The 20,525-nt window shown below is 44.7% G+C and overlaps 1 protein-coding gene across 2 annotated transcripts in view; it reads left to right on the top strand.

The window, feature by feature from the left end:
- Nucleotides 1-20,525, top strand: part of ARHGAP24 (Rho GTPase activating protein 24) — a 183,107-nt gene that overhangs the window by 100,780 nt on the left and 61,802 nt on the right. The window contains exon 1 of one of the 2 annotated variants that reach the window (XM_063156694.1): nt 11,105-11,498. The exons of the other annotated variant lie outside the window; for it this stretch is intronic. The gene's annotated coding sequence lies outside the window, so the exon portion shown is untranslated. Of the gene's footprint in view, nt 1-11,104; nt 11,499-20,525 lie in introns of those variants that run through there. 2 annotated transcript variants of the gene reach the window in all.

A 20,525-nucleotide genomic window follows, 5' to 3' on the forward strand; every position in this document is an offset into this window, starting at 1 on the left:
TACTTTGCCCTCAGTGGTAACTGGGTTGCTTTTTGTAATGCAAGCATTTCAGAGTTTCATTAACGTGGTTCAGTGCCTGGGGCAAAGGCTTGCTGGCTCCTCTGCCCTCCCTTGTCCAGATGTGCTGTGCACAGGGCAGGTGGGTCACCCATGGGCTGTGCCTCTCCTTGGATGCCAGCATGCGTGGTGAGACTCTCTGTGCACCTGCAGGTTAAACTGTGCCCTGGGCACTCTTGATGCCACCAAAATGTGGATTATGATACAGGACTTCCCTTGCGTGGCCAAGCCGTTCTCCAAGTACATTTTTCCTGTCTTAAATCACAACTGTGGTTTTTCAAGGGAATCCTGAGCAGATAAGACAGAAGAAAATATGGAAGAAGGCCTATTTCAAATTAAGGCAAGCTTTCCATCATTTAAAGGTTTTTCCCCTGAAATCTTAAAAAAGGCCTGTAATTATATGGTATTTTCCCAAAGCAGATGACTTTAACCAAGAAACTTGGCTTATGCCTTCCTGTAGAGCAGCCAAAGGAGAGGTAATATTTACCAGATTTGACATGAGAGGTCAGTAGGAATGTAAATAGAGTAGTCCTCCAAAAGACACTAAAGCCAGAGCAATCATCCTGCAGCTTTGACAAATTTGCTAACATCTGTTCTGGTGTCATTTCTGCTGTACAGACCTGCCATTAACCATGGAGATGAAAAGGCTTTAATTAAATGAGCAGATTGACGTGTTAAACTTTGATAACATTGTGCCATCTGGGTGGGTTGTATTTGCAATTCTCTCTGCAGCTTCTTAGATTTAGGGTATATTTCAGCACTGCCCTGGTTATTTTCGGGAAGATAGACTGACCCTAGAGCTCTGGGGTTCCTAAGGCAAGGTGTCAGGCTCTAAGTATGTGTAACAAGATGTGTATTGCAGCATCTCACTTCTGAGCTGCATAACTTTTGTTCTACAGTTTTGGTTTTGCAGTTAGGTCTGGTCTTACTAACACTTTGCTACTTAGTCCTGGCCACAGCTGCTACTGTAGATTTCAGATAATAGGAGGATAAAAATTACTTACTTATCATAACTAAACTTCAGTCAATAGGTAGTCAGGATGGGTTACAGATTAAGAAACCTTTAAGATGTGCTTTAAAACCCTCACAACTATTCATAGATTCATCCCTGCTGGCAGTGTGTCGCTGGGTTCGTACAAAGTAGTCAGTTCAAGAGAAGATTGCTCTTAATTAAGGTGGAAATTGATAAGTCAAATTTTGCAGTGCTTTAGATGCCTAATGTGCTGAGTGTATTCAGTTTACACTGTAGTATTTGTCATCCCTTCAACTTGTAATAGATTGGAGCAGGGTGTTTATTATGATGAGATGCTGTTATAAATAAAAGGCTTTTACAGCTTCAGAGAAAATCTTTATACAGCTTAATTGTGTAGACAGGTTCAATTCCCAGGAAGGCCAAGAGGGAAATCAGTTGATAATTTTAATCCAGAATCAATTTTCTTTAAGCTTTTGAAACGTGCTCATCCAAGTTTTTCATGCAGCAGCTGGTTTCTGCTGAAGTAGCAGGTGGAGTGTGGCTGGTGTGTTACTTCAACTGGGATCCCCTTTCTACAAAACTGAGTATCTGGTGAACAGATGAACCTGTTGGAGTTCAGGTAAATACTTACCTGTCTGCCAATACTCTTTCATCTCTGAGTGAGATAATCTTTCTGCTGCAACCTATGAGCCAGTGCTAAAAGTACTGCTGCTAAATGCTGTTTTTCTGCCTTTTTAGCTGCAGGATGCTGTCTCCAGTGTTTCAGGAATCTAAAGGAAAGGATTTGTCAGGACTTGAAGAGGTTTTAATGGCTGAAAAACTGCATGGGAGGCGATGGATAAAATTCAGTGGTCTGGGTAGAGTGAAGGAAAACAGCTTGACTCTCCCTCTTCGAGATAATGACACTTGAAAAACTTTATAACTTGTACTTTAGTTTTTGTTTATGTGGTTTCTTTGGAGTACAAGATGCAGGATTGTCTTTGACCAGTTAAGCCACCTTTTATCCAAGAAACAACAAGCTTCCTGACAAATGCCCATGACTTGCACTGTTTTTCATCCCCATTTTTGTGTAATCACAGTTTGAAGGAAGCATGTCAGCTGAGACAGGTGTGTTTGCAAATCCTGATGATGTCAGATTGTAGCTCATTTAGTATGGGGAAGGACATTTGTAAGTGCTGTTAGTCTGGCTGTAATACCATGTCTGTGTACACATTTTGTCTGGATAGGCTTTAAAGAGAAATCAATACAGGCATCAAACAAAGGAGTCCTGATACCAGATGTAGGTATAAAGGAACAGGGAGAAAGATACACAAAATATGGGATAGTGAAGGCACATCTCCAGTTTGGAACATGCTGCATTTATAGTATTAATGAGAAATTCCTGTATGCTTTTGAAGTCCTCTTACTCCACTTGAAGCTTTTGAAAGGACTTTTGCAGGACATCACATATCCTGTGAGTCACACTGTGTCTGAAGGTTGCCGCTCTACAACTGTACTGGTTGGAAACATTTTGATTATTTATCCTTCAGTAAATAGTACTGGCTGCTTCCAGATGTTACTGAACAGTTGTGACTCCTGCTGTGCAAGTGTGTAGTATATAGATGCATACAGAACACCTGAACCAAGGCTTGTGGATTTTCTGTGTGCATGTGTTTCACCTGGGGAGAATGGTCCAGCTGGGGTTGATTTGGCTTAGTTCCTCAGAGTTCCCAACATGCTTGTAATTGACGCAGATGCATTTAGGATGTAGCATGCATCAGGGTGTTTAATTTCTTAGTGCTCCCTAAGGATGATGTGTTTGTAAAGGGAAAACCAAATGTGCTTTATCTCCTTTGAAAAGTGTGCAATTGTAGGAAGTATAGGAAAAGGTCATCTAAACAGTGTAATACCATGGAACTATATTGGGTTGCTATAAGGGTAGTGATTACAGTCTCAGAAATCACAATCTTGTTTCCCAGAGGGTGATGCAAAACTGCATCTTGTGTTCCACAGACATCAGGATTGCAGTGAACCTGCTGCACAGGTCAGGGGAGCAGGACATGGGGGAATGCTCTAATGAGCTCTGTCAGAGTAAAAAGCTCATAAATATCACTGGAGCAGTGAATCTATCCCCAGGCCTCTGTTTGGGTGTAATATAGATCCTTCATGAAGTGCTGGCAGCAAGCCTGGATGTTTTCTGACAGGGCTCTGCTCTCAGCATGTTTTGATCCTGCCCTTTGGAAGATACTCATGACTTGTTTCTTGTCTAGCCTGGACTTACCAAGAAATTAAGGGTTTTTTATTAGCTGCCAAAAGTTGTGCAGGGAGTGTGACAGCCCAACTCCAACAGCCAGCAAAAATGGGCTGCTCAGGTAGGAGGCTGTGTGGAGTGGTAGATTCCAGGATTCCCTAGGGATGGCCACTCCATACTGCAGCTGAGCAAGCCAAATTGGAAATAAGCTCATGGCAATACCCTGCTCTCACTTCAGAACAGGAGCATCTGCTGAGAACACCTCTACCCTGGGCAAGGCAAATCTGTTGTTTATTTTTAGCCTTGTTAGTGATGGAGTGAGTGGTGGCAACAAACAGGGAACAAACACACTACATTTCTGTTCCTGGAGCTGCCTCTCAGGTCTGTTTTAGATATTTCACTGTTGCCCCATTACATATTCAGCTCTTTGGTCCCCAGCACAGGAGTGAGACCAGGGGAGGGACACCACTCTGAACTACCTGGCCTCATGCAAGGTGTCTCTGCCCATGGCAGGGCAATTGGAACTAGATGGTCTTTAAGGTCCCTTCCAAACCATTCTATGATTCTATAATACATTCATTTTGCTGTGTAGCTAGAGGAATAATAGGTTTATGTAACTGCCTTCTTAAATATATTTTATTTTCATTAGCCATAAGAAAAACTATTCTCTTGTCTTGGTCCCTGGAAGACAACAGTTATACCTAGTAGACATTTATTATTTTAGGACTTACCTATGTGGGATATGGAAAATGAGTTTTCACTACTCTTCTTTTGTCTCAGCTTATGAACTGCACAAAAGCCTCTGTGGACAGAAGCAAGATTTCTGCCTTCTTCCTGTGTTTTCCCTTGACCCTTTCTCAGAGTTAAAGCAATGCAAAGCACAGAAACTTATCTTTACCTTCCAGCTTGCTGTTGAGTCTGTGTTTTTGGAATAGTTTACTGATCTTACCTGCCAAGTTGTGGCTGATGTGCCTCTCTGTGTGTGAGTTGTGAAATGGTGGTGCACAGCTAGTTCTTGCCCTGTCCTTGCTATCCTTTCCCAGGTTCTTGCTATCCTCTCCCAGGACCTTTGGAATAAACATAAAAATATGGAAAGGAAGAGTGATCTCCTGACAGAGCCCGCATTACACAGGATGAGACAGGTCCTTCATGGAATTGATGCTGTAACCTAGGAAAACTCCTGGAGTCCCTATGTGTAATTTGTGTATTATTAATATTTATAAATGATAGCTGTAAGTCAGCTTTTTGTAGGATCTTTGAAGGTCCCACAGATGATCTATAAAGACAAAACCTCTTTACTGAGCTTGACATCAGAGGTGCTACTGATTACAGTCATTTTTATTGGGATGCTTCTCCAGCAGCCATGGGAGTGAAGCCAGTCTCATTTATTGGAGCTGATTTACAGGCGTCAGGCTGTGGCAAGTTTCAGTCATCTCAGACTAGGGCTGTGTTTGAACTGATGCCCCAGGAGGGAGCAGCTTTAAAGAGCTGGATTCATAACTGGTGCTGCTGATGCACTGGTGCATGTGTCACTGAGCTGTTGGAAAAATTGCTGGGAAGCAGACCCAGAGGATGTGCTGTCTGGTTCTCAAGGGCTAAGAGTTTGAGAAGTTTTGTTTGCCATGTAAGAGCAAATAATGTGCTTTTCTGGCTCACATGGAGGGTTGTTTTCCATGGTGAAACCTCAAAACTATGTTCACCTTCAGAACCTCTGCTTATTTTTTGACTTCCTCTCTGGATTTGAAACCAAGATGTTGCTGTCACCACATTTCACCGTGATACAGAGGGAGACACAGGTCCCATGTGCTCTCTTTGACTGAAAGTTGACATGATTGTGTAATAAGTCTTGAATCCCCATCTGAGCTTTCTGAATTCCATGTTTAATTAATAAATTTTTATTTACTCCTCCTTTTCATAAACCAAGGAAGTAACAGCTGCTGTTTGCTTATGTCAAGCAGACAGATGCCTCACACGAACACCATACTTTTCCAGCATCAAAACTGAAAGGGAGTTAATATCTGAAGGGCAATTTGTGGATGCATCTGTGTTTATGAACCTGTTCATTCCAAATGTAACAACCAGATTTAAGGGGAAGATAGCAAATATGTTGTCCTTATGGATTATAATTTCACTGTAATTTTTTCCTGATGTTTTCTTCCAGACCTGCTAATGTTTCTCCTATCTCCCATTCCCCTTAGGAACAGGTTCTTTGAAAAACAGCATATTCTGGCAATTTTTTCTTGTGACCTAGCTCTTGGAGAGGGTTTCTCTAAGCTGCAAGGCAGAACAGCAGCCAAAAATGTAATTGGGCAAGTTAAATAGTGTGCAGCTGAGAGCCCTTTGCATGGTACAGCTGACAGAAGCTTCCATGAGAAGATCTCAGCATGATATTCAGGGTTATTTGGGCATCCCGGAGGGCTGCACGAATATAACCAATTCCAAGCCCAAATACACAAACATATGGAGAAAGACTAATTTCTTACATATCAGCTGAACTGTGTTTGGATTGCAGTGAAGTTGGAAGGAAATGGAGGAAAGCATTTTGGAAGATTTATTCTTGTGCTGGGATATGCAAAACCAGATGCTGCATCTGTATCACAGAGGAAATAATTTCTGTGATTGTAATGTCCTCTTTGCTGTTATGGTTGTGTGTGTGACTGACTTTTCACCTGTCTATGAAATGTGTACAGCGATTTTATCCAGCAGAACAACTGAAAGGACAGCTCAGCTTCTCCTAGGGCTGTCTAGTAATGCCTGTTGCTGTAATGCTGCCTTTAGTAATGCTGAGGGAGAAGCTGACAGCTTTGCTTTCAGCAGAGATTATTTTATTGACAGCAGAGACTGCTGATAAAGTGGAGGGCAGATCGAAATCTGGACATCCTCACATGTTCTAGGCACTTTTAACAAAGGACCCCAAGTGTTCTTGTCACACTGAATTCCCTAAGCAGTTGGGGATTTATGGGTACTTCAAAGATTCCCCTTGTAGTGTTCTGCAAGTACCTACACTGCATAGCTGTCTTCCTCCATACCTCCTCCTTTAATATATTTGTGGTCATATTGTTAAACACATACATAAAACACAAGGGATATGCTCAACAGCTAAATTTACATTAGCATATGATCCTTAATTCACATTTCTGGGTGTTACTCCCATTTTGCATGGGTGTAGCCCAGGTGGCACCTCTGAAAACCTGCCATAAAGTACTAAAAATGAAGAGAATTAGAGGCTCAAATCCCATTTAAGCACACACTGTGAAAGAAAGAATTTTGTTCTGAAGTCACATGAAGTATTAAAAATTACCCCAGTATGCAAAGTTGAGGTCTCTCCAGGAATAAGGAAGAATCTTTTGAGTGGGATGTGAAGTGGATACTCTGAGTGGCAGATCCCAAACCTTAGAGGCAGAGCAGAAACCCCTAAGCAGTTGGTTTCGTCAGTTAAGAAATTTAATTTATTGCTTCTCATGGTACTTGGGAAGAAAGTAAAATGTCTGGCAAAACAGCTTCCCTCACCTCAGCCAGCTGGCACGAAAAGAAAACTTGTTGAACAGTCTGGTTTCAGGGAGCTGCAGTCAGGACCATGACATTTGCAGGCTGCAAAGTTGCTGTGTTTCCCATCTTGCTGTCCCTCCCTTGTTCCCTGCCCACCTACACACACAGCTGCTCCCTGCCCAGGCAGCCCTGGTGTCCACCAGTGTCCAAAAATGTGAGGAACGTGGCCCCACAGTGCTGGGCCAGTGCTGCGCCAGCCACTGGAACACGTGCTGTTTACAAAATACTGCTCTAAATATTCCCTGGTGCCACAGAGAACAGAATTGGGAGGCAACAAAGGCAACAGAAGGAGATTTTTTGCCTTTTTTATGAACTCTAGGGAAGGCAGGAGGCTATTGCTAGCATAACTTTGTCTGGGAGCAGTGACTTATCTAGGCACTGCTAACTTGCATTCAGACTCTGCTCCTCTGAGCCCTGGGGAGGGCAAGTGGACCCAGGGACTGTGCAGGCTTGTGGCACAGTTTTTTCCTGGGTTTCTTCAGTGCACTCCCAAGCCCAGCTGATGCACTTAGGTACAGCAACAGAGAGGATTAAGGCTAAACCAGATTTGTAATAAGGAATCCTACAGCACAACGCCTTGGATTTTTGTCTCAAACAGAAAAAAATCCTGCTGTTTTCCAGGGCATCGTTCTTGCTCATGTGCTTTTGACCAAAATATGCAGCAATCTTACAGGTTGGCTTCGAACCAAACTGGTCATGTAGTGTCTCCCACCACTATATGGGACCACCATATGATTTAGGTGGATGTTCAGAAGGAATTTGCTCAGGACGACAGAGAGCTTTAACCTCAGCAATTCAAATGGAAAATGGTGCATACTTGCTGTGATGTGGTTCAGCTGTCTGCAGGGCCTTGGCAGTAGCAATCTTGTTGCGAGTTCAGTAGTGAACTCTAAATCTTGGCAGTTGTGGGCCAGTATTTCCACTCGTCTTTCCATGCATGCTGTCAGCCAACATCTGACTCTTTGGAGAGTGGCTGCCTGTTGAATACTTGCATCACTGGCTTGCTTTTAAACAGGAGAGGTGAATTAGTCACCAACACTGAAAAGTTCTCAACACTTTCTTCACGTCCATCTCACCAGCACTGCTGGGTCCTAGACTTTGGGAGCAACAATCAGATTGGTGCAAGCACAAACCCACCACTGTTGGGGGAGGAAGAATTGGCATGTGAACTGTTTCAGGAGCTTGACCCCACAGATCCATGGGCCTTGGCAACATCCATTTGAGGGTGTTGAGAGAGCTGGATGGCTTCATTGGGAGTCTGCTCTCCCTAATCTTGGAGATCAGAGGACATCAGAGAAGGCTACAAGAAGGCTGAACTCACCTGGATATACAAGAAGGGCTTAACAGAGGATCCAGGAGGTTACAGGCCCTTCAGTGATACAAGGCCCTTCAGTTCCTGGGAGCTATCACAAGATAGGTGAAGCAGGTGGTTGGGAAAAGCCAGGATGGATTCACCAAAGGGCAAATTGTGCTTGACAGAGCTGATCACCTTCTATGGCAAAGGAACTGCTCGGTCCAAGTGGGGCAGGTGGTGGACATTGTTTGTTTACCTGGATTTCTGCAGGGATTTCCAAATGGTTTTCCACAGCCTCCTCCTGCACAGACAGACACATTATGGTCTAGACAAGTGGTGCTTGCAGTGGGTGAGGAGCTGGCTGGCTGGAAGCACCCAGGAGGTGCTGGTAAACAGCTCCTCTTCAGGCTGGTGACCTGTCACAAGTGGGGTCCAAAGGGATGGATACTGGGCCCAAAACTGTTTAATATCCTCACAAGTGATCAGTGTGATGGGACCAAGTGCACCCTGGGGAGGTTTGCCAACGGTTCCAAACTGAGTGGGGAAGGGGACACTTCAGAAGGGAGACGCACCCTGCAGGAAGACCTGGATAGACTGGAAGGGTGGGCTGCCTGGACCATATGAAGCTCAACAAGGCCAAGTGTAAGGTCTTGCACCTTGAAAAAAATATAATCCAGGGGTGCAGCACAGGCTGTGTGTGAGCTGCCTGGTGGGAAGCAGCTCTGTGGAAAGGGCCCAAGGGGTTCTGGTGGACAACAAGCTCAGTATGAGCAGACAGTGCTGCTGTGGCAGAGATCCAGTGGGATGCTCCACCAGCAGAGATAAAGGATCATTATCCAGTTCTACTCATTGCTTGTCAGGCCACACCTGGAATACTGTGTTCAGTTTTGGTACCCACAATACAAAAATATGTAGACAAGCTGGAGGGGTTCCAGAGAAGGGCCACAAAGATGATCAAAGGACTGGGAAGGCTGCCATATGAGGAAAGGCTGAGAGAGATGGGTTTGTTCAGCACTGAGAAAAGAAGGCTTAAGTGGGGCCTTATATATATGTTCCAGTATTTAAAGGGTGCCTAGAAAGATGGAGACTCCTTTTTACAAGAAGTTGCATGGAAAAGGTGAGGGGTAGTGGTCACATGTTATTCCTGGGGAGATTCCAATTTCTGTGATCATTCCATGAACTCACTGGAGGAGAAGCAGCTCCAGAAAGCAGGCTGCTCAGACCTGGGGGACAGGTGATGTCTGTAACTCTCTCATTGCCCTTCCAACTTTGTAGAATTGTGAATTATCCAGACAAACAATGTTGAGTGTGATACTTGCTCAACATGACTGCAAGAGGCTGTGACTTAGGGCTGTGTTCATATTACCAGCAGTGTTCCCATGGATTTTGGTAGGGAAGGAGCTGCTTTGTAACATTGGAATATGATGTATTAGGAGGGGAATATTTCTCTCCTACGGTGACTTCACTGGGTGCAGCTGGTCCTCAAATGTGTTCTGAAGTAGTTTCTCATTAGGATCAACTCATGGGAAGTAACAGATGGTGAAGTGAGACTAAATTAGTGAGAACGTTGTGCTCGGTTAATGCTCTTTCTCTCTATAAATAATAGCTGGCGAGTGGAGCAGGGATGAGGACATTACACTGTTATGTTTGTGGCTACCTCTGCTGCTGCTACATAGATGTTATATGATGCCTTCCAGCATGTTTGGTCAGCACTAGAAAAGAGTAGAGAGAATTTGCCAGCCCTTTCACGAGGACGAAAATATTGCAATTCTGCTGCAGAACAAATAAAATCTGAGGAATGCTCAAAGACTTATGAGGGGAAACAAGTGTGGGAGACAGCTTTACATTAACAGACAGTCAGCTTCTTCATACAAAAGTGAAACAAAACCCAGCGTCTCTCCTCTGATATTCCCAGTAAGTCTCCAACTTTTTATTTATTTCTATCCTAAAACCTTCCTTTGAAATATATGTATTTTAATAAGACTTAACTTGCTGTGTTCAGACATCCTGGCTTGTTGTCAGGCACACTTCATGGCTGGAGCAACTAGCAGGAGAATCACTGTGGCTTTTCCAGCCTTTTAGAATGCCACAAGCGGCTGCTGCCAGCCATCACCTGCCCCTTCCCATTTCTTTGTGTGACACAGTGTGAATATGTGTGAGGCTGGCATCCACAGACTGGAAGTTTTACATTCAAATCTGCATCTGCCATCCCGGCTCAGATATTGGCAGCAGCTCTGGCATCTTTGTCTTGAATGACATCTTCTGCAACTTTGGTTGTCAGTGATTTTTTTTTTTCAGGGCACAGCAATGAAAAGCTTTGCAAAAAATAATTCCTCCTGAGGTTTTGTTTTTTTTTCTTCTCGACTTGTCAGCCTGTGGCATAAACTTACCTTATGGGCCATTTTGAAGACTTTTTTGCAGACTTTATTCAGTGTCCTGCATGACATATGCTTCTGTTAGTGAGCTTCTTGAGGTGTTGGCCAGGATAAAATCCTTCTCTCTTCCCCATACTAGACCTAACTCCTCGGTGGAAGCAGGTGCTCATACTATTACAAACAAACAACACAAACCCTAGCAGTGTGAAACTTTGACTTGCAGGAGGACACACAGATCTCTGAACGGCTCAGAGACTAAGGAGATATACTTCCTCCAGGGATCTTTTATCATAAAAGCAGCTTAAGTGACTCACTCTTTCCCGAGGATATTCTTAAAACAACCCCACTCAGTTTGCCTTTTAGTGGTCAGAAAGAAGATTTATTTTGTGCTGTCTTTCAAAAAAAAAAAAAAAGGAAAGAAAGAAAATCTTTTGAAAAAAGTCAATGGCTGTATTTCCAAGAGGATTTGGGCTGTATTAGAGGTCTGTAAGGCTCACTAATGCATGGGCTGACTGGCACTATCTTCACTCAAGCAAGTGCTCCAGTGAAAAATTCAGTGCTATTTTTAGTTCCCTTACAACAAACTGCTTGGTTGTGAGGCCTGGGGAGCGGTGACACCGTGATCGCGAGGGGTCTACTGCAAAAGGCAGAACGACGAGGCACGGCAGCGTGCTGGCCACGCCGGGCACTCCGGGGGATGCACAGGGGAGCACGCCAGGAGCAGCTATTTCAGATCATCTCCCGAGCCTTGCTCTGCCCACGAGATGAAGCTGCTGGCCAGAGTCAGGGCATGAAAGCGTTAGCTGGCTGGCTCTATCTGCTCCTGCCCTTAAAGATTTCATTCCATAAATTCCTGTCCTGACCGTCAGCTTTTAAGTCGTCTCCTCTCGTTTCCTAGCCTTTTCTGGGATTTTGCAGGCTCTTTAGGCAAGTTAGCAAATGGCAGTGGCGGGAGAGAGATAAGTTTCCCGAGCGGAAGGCGTCGTGCTCTGCTGGAAGCCCCGCCGTGGCAGTGCCTGGGTGAGTAGCCGGGAAGGAGCCGGAGCCGCAGCCGGCGGGGGTCGGTCCGAGCGGCCGGAGGGGCTGGAGCCGGGCCCGGGCCGTGTCCGAGGGCCAGCGGCCGCCGGACCCCGCCTCGGCCGCGGCGCTCCCCGCAGGTCGGTGCCGGTCCCGGGGGGCTCAGGGGCAGCTCCTGGGCGCGGTGGTCGCCATTCCTGGGCGGTGCAGTCACGGGCGGGCCGGGCGCCAGCGCCGGGCCGGGCTCGGCCGCCGGTGCCAGGTGAACGCCGGGCGGCTCCGCGGCGCTCCTGCCCCGCAGGGACGGCAGCGCTGCCGGCGGGATGGGCGCCCGATCCCGGCTGCATCCCGCCCGCCTCCACCCGGGTTCCAAGCGCTGTGTGCAGCCTCTGCCAGCCTGCCCTAAGATCCCGGCCTGCTGGAGCGGCGGCGGGGCTCGGCAGGGAAAGTTGTGCGTGTGTGAAGTGCCGTGGGGAGGGAGCGGGGCAGTGCTTTGCTGTCTCGCATTTGCACCCTTTTGGTTCAACTCGGCTTTGCAGCGCTTGTGGATTCCTTGCCTCAGAGTCAGAGCCAGGCTTTGGAGTGAGCGTTGATGCAGTTTAGCTGCATTGCTCTGTTTTAAAATAACTACATGTGTTTCACCCTTAATGATACCATTATCTTGAAATAGCTCGATGTGCTGCCTCCTTTGAGTTACTTGGTAGAAAAAACAAGGAAGGGGAACTGCTGAATTCCCATGAACTTTGTGTTCATAGATCCTGCTAGGCTTTCAGCATGCTGAGCTGCTGTAGCAGTCTTCTCCGTGTTCTGGAAATGTGTATTGCCAAACTATTCTCTGCTGCTGTGGTCACATTCTCTGCCCTAGCTATGCTTAAGGTACATTTGAAAATACAGGTGGAATGGCACTTCCATGATGGGGATTTTAGTGTACTCCTGTTAGATCTGTGCATCCATATATTAACAGTGCAAATGGTGCAAGCAGAGTAGCTATAGCATGTGCTGGCTTACTTGTGCATTAAATTAGTTCATATAATTAGATAATAATCAGTCATTCTCATGGGAGATGAAATAGTTAATGTTTTGGTGCTTGTCTAAAAAAAAATTCAAATACCCTGTTTTGTTCTCACTGGTTCTGGCCAATCCAGACTTTTATCCTCCAGAAATAGTCTTCATCACTAGTTGCCAGTTTGAGTGCTAGTTACTAAAACAAAGACAAGTAGAATGAAAAGTCAGTTACTCCATGGCCTGAATTCAGTAAACTGAGTCTGCATGGTTTAGAACTTGTTATACTTTCAGAGTAATTAAAATGAATTATTTGGGTTTTCTTCTGGCAAAAAGTAGAAGTGCATGAGATTTTATTAAAACTTCAGTGACAAATGTTTTAGTGTTAGGGCACTTCTCTGGGACGTGCTGTACATGTCAGTGTAGATGAAAGCTCTGTGTTTGGTTATGGTGATCAAATGCACAAATTTTACCAAACTGCTGGCAGGGCTGACTGGATATTTCTTGATCAGTGTTGTGTCTTTCCATCTACTTGTCCTGTTATCTTGAGTGTTTCAAGGGCAGGTGCCACACAGCCCACCTCTAGAAATACCCAGTGGCATGTTGTGGTGTTTGTGTTTGCACAGAGGATACTTGTGCACAGTTATAACCCTGACAGCTTTTAGGTGAGCAGTGCAGTTTGTGTCTGGCACATGCTAGAATCAGCCTGGCGCAGGGGACACTCTGTGTGACTAACTGCATTGTCTCATTTTGACACTCTGGTACCTCTGTATTGGAAAGATTCATGGCCCTCAAAAGACAAGCTCCATTACCTCAGGGATACTGCAGTCCTTCTCAGCTACCTACAGATTCTGTGCATACCCTGCCTGAGGCAGCTCGAAGTAGCAGCACTTCAGTTGGTGTTTGGTAGTGCAAATATGAGAGCTAAGGGGAAGGGAGTTGCAATGCTTCTGAGAACTGTTAAGAAGTGAGTATGTGTTTACACCATATTTGGATATAAAACTGCTTTTTTCCCTCACACCCTTGAGCCTTTTAGTTAGGCGAGTGGGTGAGATGCTGTGCTGCTGGTCACACATCATGCCCTGAGCGCAGGAGAAGGTGGTTCTGCAGGGTGTGTTGTAACACCCTGATTCTGGAACTGCTCACGGATAGAGCTCCCTCCCTGTGCTCTGCAGGATGACCTGCTGCTGCCTCTGGGCTTCTCTTTCCTAAATGAGGTTACACTTGTACTTCATTGTCTGTGCAGGTTCTGAGACAGGTCAGAAATCTCATTTGAAGGAGGTGAAGTTCCTTCTGGCTTTATTGTACCAGTTGGGAAGTGATGGATTGCACATAAGCTCTGCACCTGATATCTCTTGCAGGCCATAAATCCAAGTGATGCAGCTCAAAAGCAAACTGTAAAGTCCAGACTGACACTGTCATTTAAATGGCAATTCAGAGAAATATTGGTTTCTGAGCTATGGCTAAAGATGAGCAGGTGTCAAATTAATTCTCATGTCCTCTCAATGCAGTGCAGTAAGTCAAATTATCTCAGCTGTTTTAAAACAGCTTTCTGGGGATTTTTTATTTTTTTTCCCCCTGATCTTTGTTAGCTAATTCAAGTAGAAGTGGCTTATAAATTAAACATCATTTTGTAATGAATCCAGCTCATCCCTCTTAAGCCAAGTCTGATACAAAACCAAACTAATTTTAATCATTAAATGAAGTCATTGACTTTTTTGTCTGTGAATGTCAGATGGTAGCAGATTACTGAAGTACTTAACCTGAACATTATCCATAGACTGCAGCTCCCTCTTCTTCCAAGATGTAGTTATGAAATGTTCTAATACCATGCATGTAAAAAGTTGGAAGTTCTCAGCATTCATTCCTGCTGGCAGAGGAGCAATTAGAAACTTATCTTGGCAACAGATTTTGTGAATAATGCAGGGGTTTTATTTAGTCATGAAAGGAAGTGTCAGACTTTCAAAATGACCAGGAACATGTTGGGGTCATTTAGGTTGTCACAAGAGCTGCTCTGAAACCTTCCCCTTTTCCAGGCATGCAGCTAGGTCCAGGACCAGTGCACTTTTCAGCCCATCTGACAGTAGGGTAAAGAGGGAGCCTTGTACACAAAACTAAAAAAGTCCAGTTTCTGTGGATGAGAAGGGTGTTAGAGAATACCTGAACTGACATTTTACACTTAGCCATAAATAAAAATGAGGCAGCTAGTAGCAGCAAAGAATATTTGTGAAAAATAAGCATAGTATGTTTAGAGATGGCATGGGCTAGAAGAGAATAGAAATAGAAGAGAATTTTTCATTTGGAAGGGACCTATAAATACTTATTCAGTCCAATTGCCTGACCACTTCTCTTGATGAAAAGTTGAAGTGTGGTTATTAAGGGCACTGTCCAGATGCAACAGTCTTGGGGCAACAGCCATGTGTCTGAGAAGCCTATTGTAGTGTTTATCCATCCTCTCAGTAAAGAAATGCTTCCTGATGTCCAGTCTAAATTCCCTAATGCAGCTTTGAACCATTCCCAGCAGGAAAATACAGGTAATACTCAGCTATCTATGTGCTAGGAGTGTTTCCTGAAAATGTGTGGAAGAGCTAACAACATCCAGCAGTTTTTTCAGCTTCCCTGTTCGCAGTCTGCTTCAGGCTTCATTTGGTTTCCTTTATTCTCCCCCTGGGATATCTCCATTGCAGATGTGTTGGATTTGTAATGAGGAAGCACTAGGTTTCCAATACTTAGTGAACAAATCTCTGAAATGTTTCCTTTAACAGTAAGAATTCACCATGCTTGTCTGTGGATTTTAAACTTCAGCCATTTAGGGAGCCAATTAATGGTGCTGTGTTACCAGAGGTAAAAGATAGTGTATTTTGGCACCATTCGTTCATGTCTCCCCATGGCCTGCCATTGGGGTCTTTGTTTCAGTATAAAAGGGGGTTAGTGGCTTTGGACATCTCTGTTTCTGCGTGCTACTAACAGGAAAACTAATAAAATGATAGGTTGAAGGTGTAAAATATAGCCCCAGAGTGATTTAAAATATGGGAGAGATGGCAGTACAATTGGAGCTTGCAATAAATGGTCAAAGATAAAATGGAAAAATCTATCCTTATTAAAAGTGGTGTGTGCAATATATTTATTTAGGCACTCAGAATCAGGAGAGTTGTGGCTGCTTCAAATGAGAAATGTGTTCTAAGGAAATACTTTCTTCATTTAAATTTAATTTGAGGAGGTTTGAAAGTAGAATTCATTCTTGTGGAATTAGATTATGCCCTGGTTGTTACATTTCCCTCTTCCACATCATCTTGTCTCTCTCAGTTCCACAAATAGCTTTTTCATCTTGGTTGCCACTGGCAAAAGCCTGTAAGTAGGGTTTTTGGACACATAGGAGTGAATCAGAAATTCTGTGGTTGGAGGTTTTGCAGTCATTAGGAGGAGGCGCCGGAGTGATAGAAGGTCGGTCACTTGGTCAGATTTAAGCCAACTGTAACTTTTGGGGTTTTTTTCAGAAACAGGATGATAATGGTGAGGATATAGTGCCAGCAACCTCAGTGCTGAGCCACAGTGTCATCTGCCTTTCTGCAGCCTATGGTAGCTGCATCTCACGTGCTCTTCCTTCAGAAATCAGGGTGCACACCTTACCCAGATCACACTGTGACCACCAGGAGTGAATCTTGGGCCACAACCAGTGCATTTCAGTACTGACATCCTGAGGGGAATAAGAAACATGGGCTTATCTTTGTCCTGTTTCTGCCTCCAAAAGATGAGATAGAGATCTCATGTCATCTAGAGATAGACTGGGAAAGGCAGATCTTGTTTTGCCTTTCCCCTGGGGTACTCTGGTACATGGCAGAGCCATGTCTTTGTGGCTGGGAGAGGTGAAGGGTGGGATGCTGCCTAAGAGCAGAAGAAGCTGATGGAAGCAGTAGAGCAATAGAATGAAGATTCTTCACCCAAGTAGTTCTTACCTTAAGCAGTCCTTGTCGGATCCTACAAGGATGTGGGCCACTGGTGGGATCTGTCTGCTTTATAAAGGGCTTTGAATGCCCTGGACAATGTGATGTTCATCAGGCAAAACAGGAAAGGCAGCTATGCAAGTGCTTCAGCCTTACTCCTGTACTCCTTCCCAGCCTTACAAAACCTGACCTAACACCCTGAGGTTCATACCTGGAATAGAGAGGACTCTTAGGGGAAAGAAACAAATGCTGTGGGGGTTTGGGGCAGAGAAGATGATAAATTGCACACACTTTTGGTAACCTTAAGGGCAGCTAAGTGAACTGTCAAAGCATTTTGCAGGCCAGCTTTCAAGCAGGAGTACAACTGTGCAGTGCCCAGGCTCTCCTGGGAGAGTCATCCTTCACCTGCCAGCCCTCCCTCCTGTCTCAAGGTGGCCAAGTTGTGGTCCCAGCTGCATTTGAATCCTTCTGCTTAGCAGCAGGATACCAAGGCAGCAGTGGGTGCTTGTGAAATGCAGTCACTGCCGTGTAATTATTACATCAGGGCCCCTGAGGTATGTGCCCTGGTCCGTGACTGGACTTGTGATGCTGGCAGCTGGCACGTTGTTCATTCAGGCCATGGAATCTTGCTTTAGTGGGAAATAATCCCCTGGGGGCAAAATCTACAGCTAGCCCAGCAGATTGCCATGGTGGGAGCAGCAGCCTGTCCCCTGCCCTTGCACACACCCCCCTGCCTGTTTGCTCCCCTGCAGCTCAGGGATCCTGTCCTTCAATGCTGTAAGAACCCAGGCACTGGCAGCTTTCAGCTTCTGTACTGAAAGGAGCTGATTTCTGCTTTTTATCACCAAAACTGAAAGGAGGCTTTTACTTAGAGATAGCAATAGGTAGTAGTGAGAGAGCCATTTCTGCTTCTGCTTGTGTGGGCCCTCACTCTGTCTTTTTAAAGCAAACAATCAACCAGCTTTTATAAGTAGTGGTTTCTAACAGTTCTCACTGATTGCAAATACCTTATTTATCTATTTAGATTCCTTCCAGTTCACCAAGTAGCATGTGAAATTACTGAGTTTCTGATGGGTGTCTGTAAAATCTCGGTTAAGGTATGGTGGGACAGCATGTTGTAGTTATTTAAATTACAACTTTTTTTTTCTTTAAACAACAGGATACTTTCTTGACGTACTTCACTTCAGGTATGACCTTTGTGTCTCTGCTGGTACATTTTTGAGTTTATGATGCACTTCACATTCCTATAAAGTCTTTCACTGAGTGTTCTAAGAGTCTTTACAAGATGTAATTAACTGAAATACTGTGTCTCCCCTGTGAGGTCAGTAAATACCCTTAATTGCTTTTTGCAGAAAGAGGAAAATATGGTAGAGAAATTTTAAAGGAATTCACCAGTGCTGGGTGAAAAGCTACTGAAGAGGCAGCAGCAGAGGCTGTGATTCCTGAACCCTCTCTGGTGTGCACCATTTCTCTTTCTTACATAAGCATGCATAGGAACGATGTAACCCAGCAGAGTGAGGTAGGATGTAGGTCAGGTTTCTTTTGTCAGGGCATCTTCTGCTTTTTGACCTCTAAGTTGCTGAAAGCAACAAAAGCCTATGGATGAGGGAGCCTTTTCAGAACTGGTTAAAAAAGCAACAAGCAACCCCTGAAAGCCTCAATCCCCTCTAAAGAGCTATTTTTAGGAAGCTAAATCAAAGAAGAGTCCCCTGGGGGGTCTGTACACAAAGTTGCTGTCTGGCTGCCTTCAGATAGCTTAAAGTTTTAATGCATTTGTCAGGCTGTCACCTTCTGTGCCTGGTGAAAACAGAGAGCAGGCTGAACGGGCTGTCGGGGACAGACACTTCTTCAGGGCTGCTGGGGCCAGGCCCAGTCACTGGAGGTTTTGGAAAGAGGGAATGTGCAGTGTTAAGATGACTTTCAGTCCCATTTTGATTAAAAGTTGTTGTTCACTCTGTCCTGAGTTAAAGGGGAAACAGATTTCCACTGTGTTGTTGTTGACTGCTTTATCAGAAAAATGGCAGCAGAACCTTGAGCAGAAATTACTATATGTACTGCTAACAATATAAATGTGATGGCTAGCTTTAAGGACCACCAAGGAAGGAAGCTTAACAGGGCATCATTGTCATTTTGCAGCTGTGTGAAAAAGCTGTGTCTGTCCCTTCAACCGTGCTCCACACCACGTGGAAGTTCTTTTTTACCCTTGAGTACCTGGTGGTTTATTTTTCCTGAAAGCAGAATAGCTCTAATGACAAGGTTGGAAGGACTTTGAGGCTTTATTCTGCATTTGAACATCCTGAATGCAGAGGCAAGAGGGAACAGCACAAGCTGCTGTGTTGTTGAGAGGAAAGGGAATAAAGTGTTGGAAGCAATGTCAGAGTGGCAGTGCAGAAGTGCCAGGGGAAGACAGTCCTTGCTGTGGTGCTCTGAAACACTTCCCTGGGAGCTGAAGCACTACTGGCTTTGTACAAAGCGGGCTCTTGACTGTGAAAGTTGCAAAGTAGCCAGGAGCAGCTGGGACAAGGAAGGCAAAACCTTTGTTTCCTTAAAGCCCTTGGCACTTTCTTTTACCCAGCACATGTTAAATAGATATAGTAAATGCAGTCGTGCAGTAACAAATTTGATGAGCTGATTTAGGTGAAATGAGAAACAATGAAGAGTTAACTCTAGATTATTATTGCTTTGATGTTTGCAGCTCACATATTTTTTTCTTAGAAAATAAATCACCTGTTTTTACAGGTACACTAGAAGGAAAGCTTGGAGACAATTTGTTTTTATTTCAGCTCAACAGATCAGGAATAAAAGCATTCACTGTTGTGAGAGTGGAGCTGCTTTGCCCCAAGAAAGCCTCCTTAAAGCAGGGAAGGCTGGAGCCACTAGAGATTCCTGTGGCCTTGAACTGTGCTGGCACAGGATAGCTGTTGAAGCAGCAGTTATCACTAAGAATTGTTTGGAATTCTTGCCTAGAGACTTTAACAGAATTAGCAACTGATAATTCTGGCTGATAGTGAAGAATTGTGATAGGTCAGGGAGTGACTTAAAACAATCTAAAATAAGAGCAGGTGCTGGGGGCACTCATTTAAACCCACAGGAAAGTAGGGACAAAATGAAGAGGGGCAGGCCCACGATCTGCTGTGTAAAAACTGGGAAGTAGTTTATTAGCGAATAAACCATCCCAGTCAGCCATCTGAACTGAAGGAGGCTGGAGTGGGGAGTGTGTCACCTATGGCATGGGAAGAGACTGCAAGGTGATGCTTTCATCCCATTGTTTCACAGGACATAGGTTTGGTGGGTGTCATTCTGTATATGAAATGGGTGTGGTGATTTTGCATTAAGGACACTCTGCCTTACCTCCCGTGGTTATTGCTGTTAAATTTGGCCTGTGAGAGTGATTTGGTTGTTGAAATGGAACTTACACAGTGGAAATGCCTTGGTGCTTGCTCTAACACTGTGCATCCACAGCTATCTGATGGTGCAGCAATCCCAAACGAGCCCTGCTGCAACCAGGCATTGGGAGCTATGGCCTCACACCTGGCCATGCCTCTGCTGGGTGTCAGGCCTGTAGGAAATCACTGTTACCAAGCTAAATGCCTTAGTGCTTGTCAGCCAATTCCAGGTATATTTTTAAACTACCAGGAAGTTTGAAATTTCCTTTATTGTGGCAACAAGAAATTGGTAATACAGGCAGGGGACTTCAGTGTGAAAACTCTTCCGACTTGGAAAAGATTGGGGTTTTTTGGGGTGGGAAAGTCCCACAAACCCTCCTGTTGCTCATCCCTTTTTCCTGTAGTGTGCCTGTGTTGTGTCTGCTGCATTGCAGATGGAACCAATGTTTCTCTTGCATCTTATTATGAACTGGTGGAAGTGTGTTCACTTAAACAGCCAGGAACCAGGGTCAGGGCAGAGTGGACCTGACCTTTATTTCTGATGGCCTGTCTTCAGAGTTCATGGTAGTATTCCTGGTGGTGGAGTACCTATGTAAGGATAACAATAATTCCTTTTTTCCTTTTTCTGTGACTAATATGGCTAAAGCTGTCATTTAACAGCCAAAGACAGTCTGGATCAGGAAGGGCTTCTTGGCCGT

The sequence above is a fragment of the Melospiza melodia genome, chromosome 5 (genome assembly GCF_035770615.1).
Source record: "Melospiza melodia melodia isolate bMelMel2 chromosome 5, bMelMel2.pri, whole genome shotgun sequence".
Classification (NCBI taxonomy): domain Eukaryota; kingdom Metazoa; phylum Chordata; class Aves; order Passeriformes; family Passerellidae; genus Melospiza; species Melospiza melodia.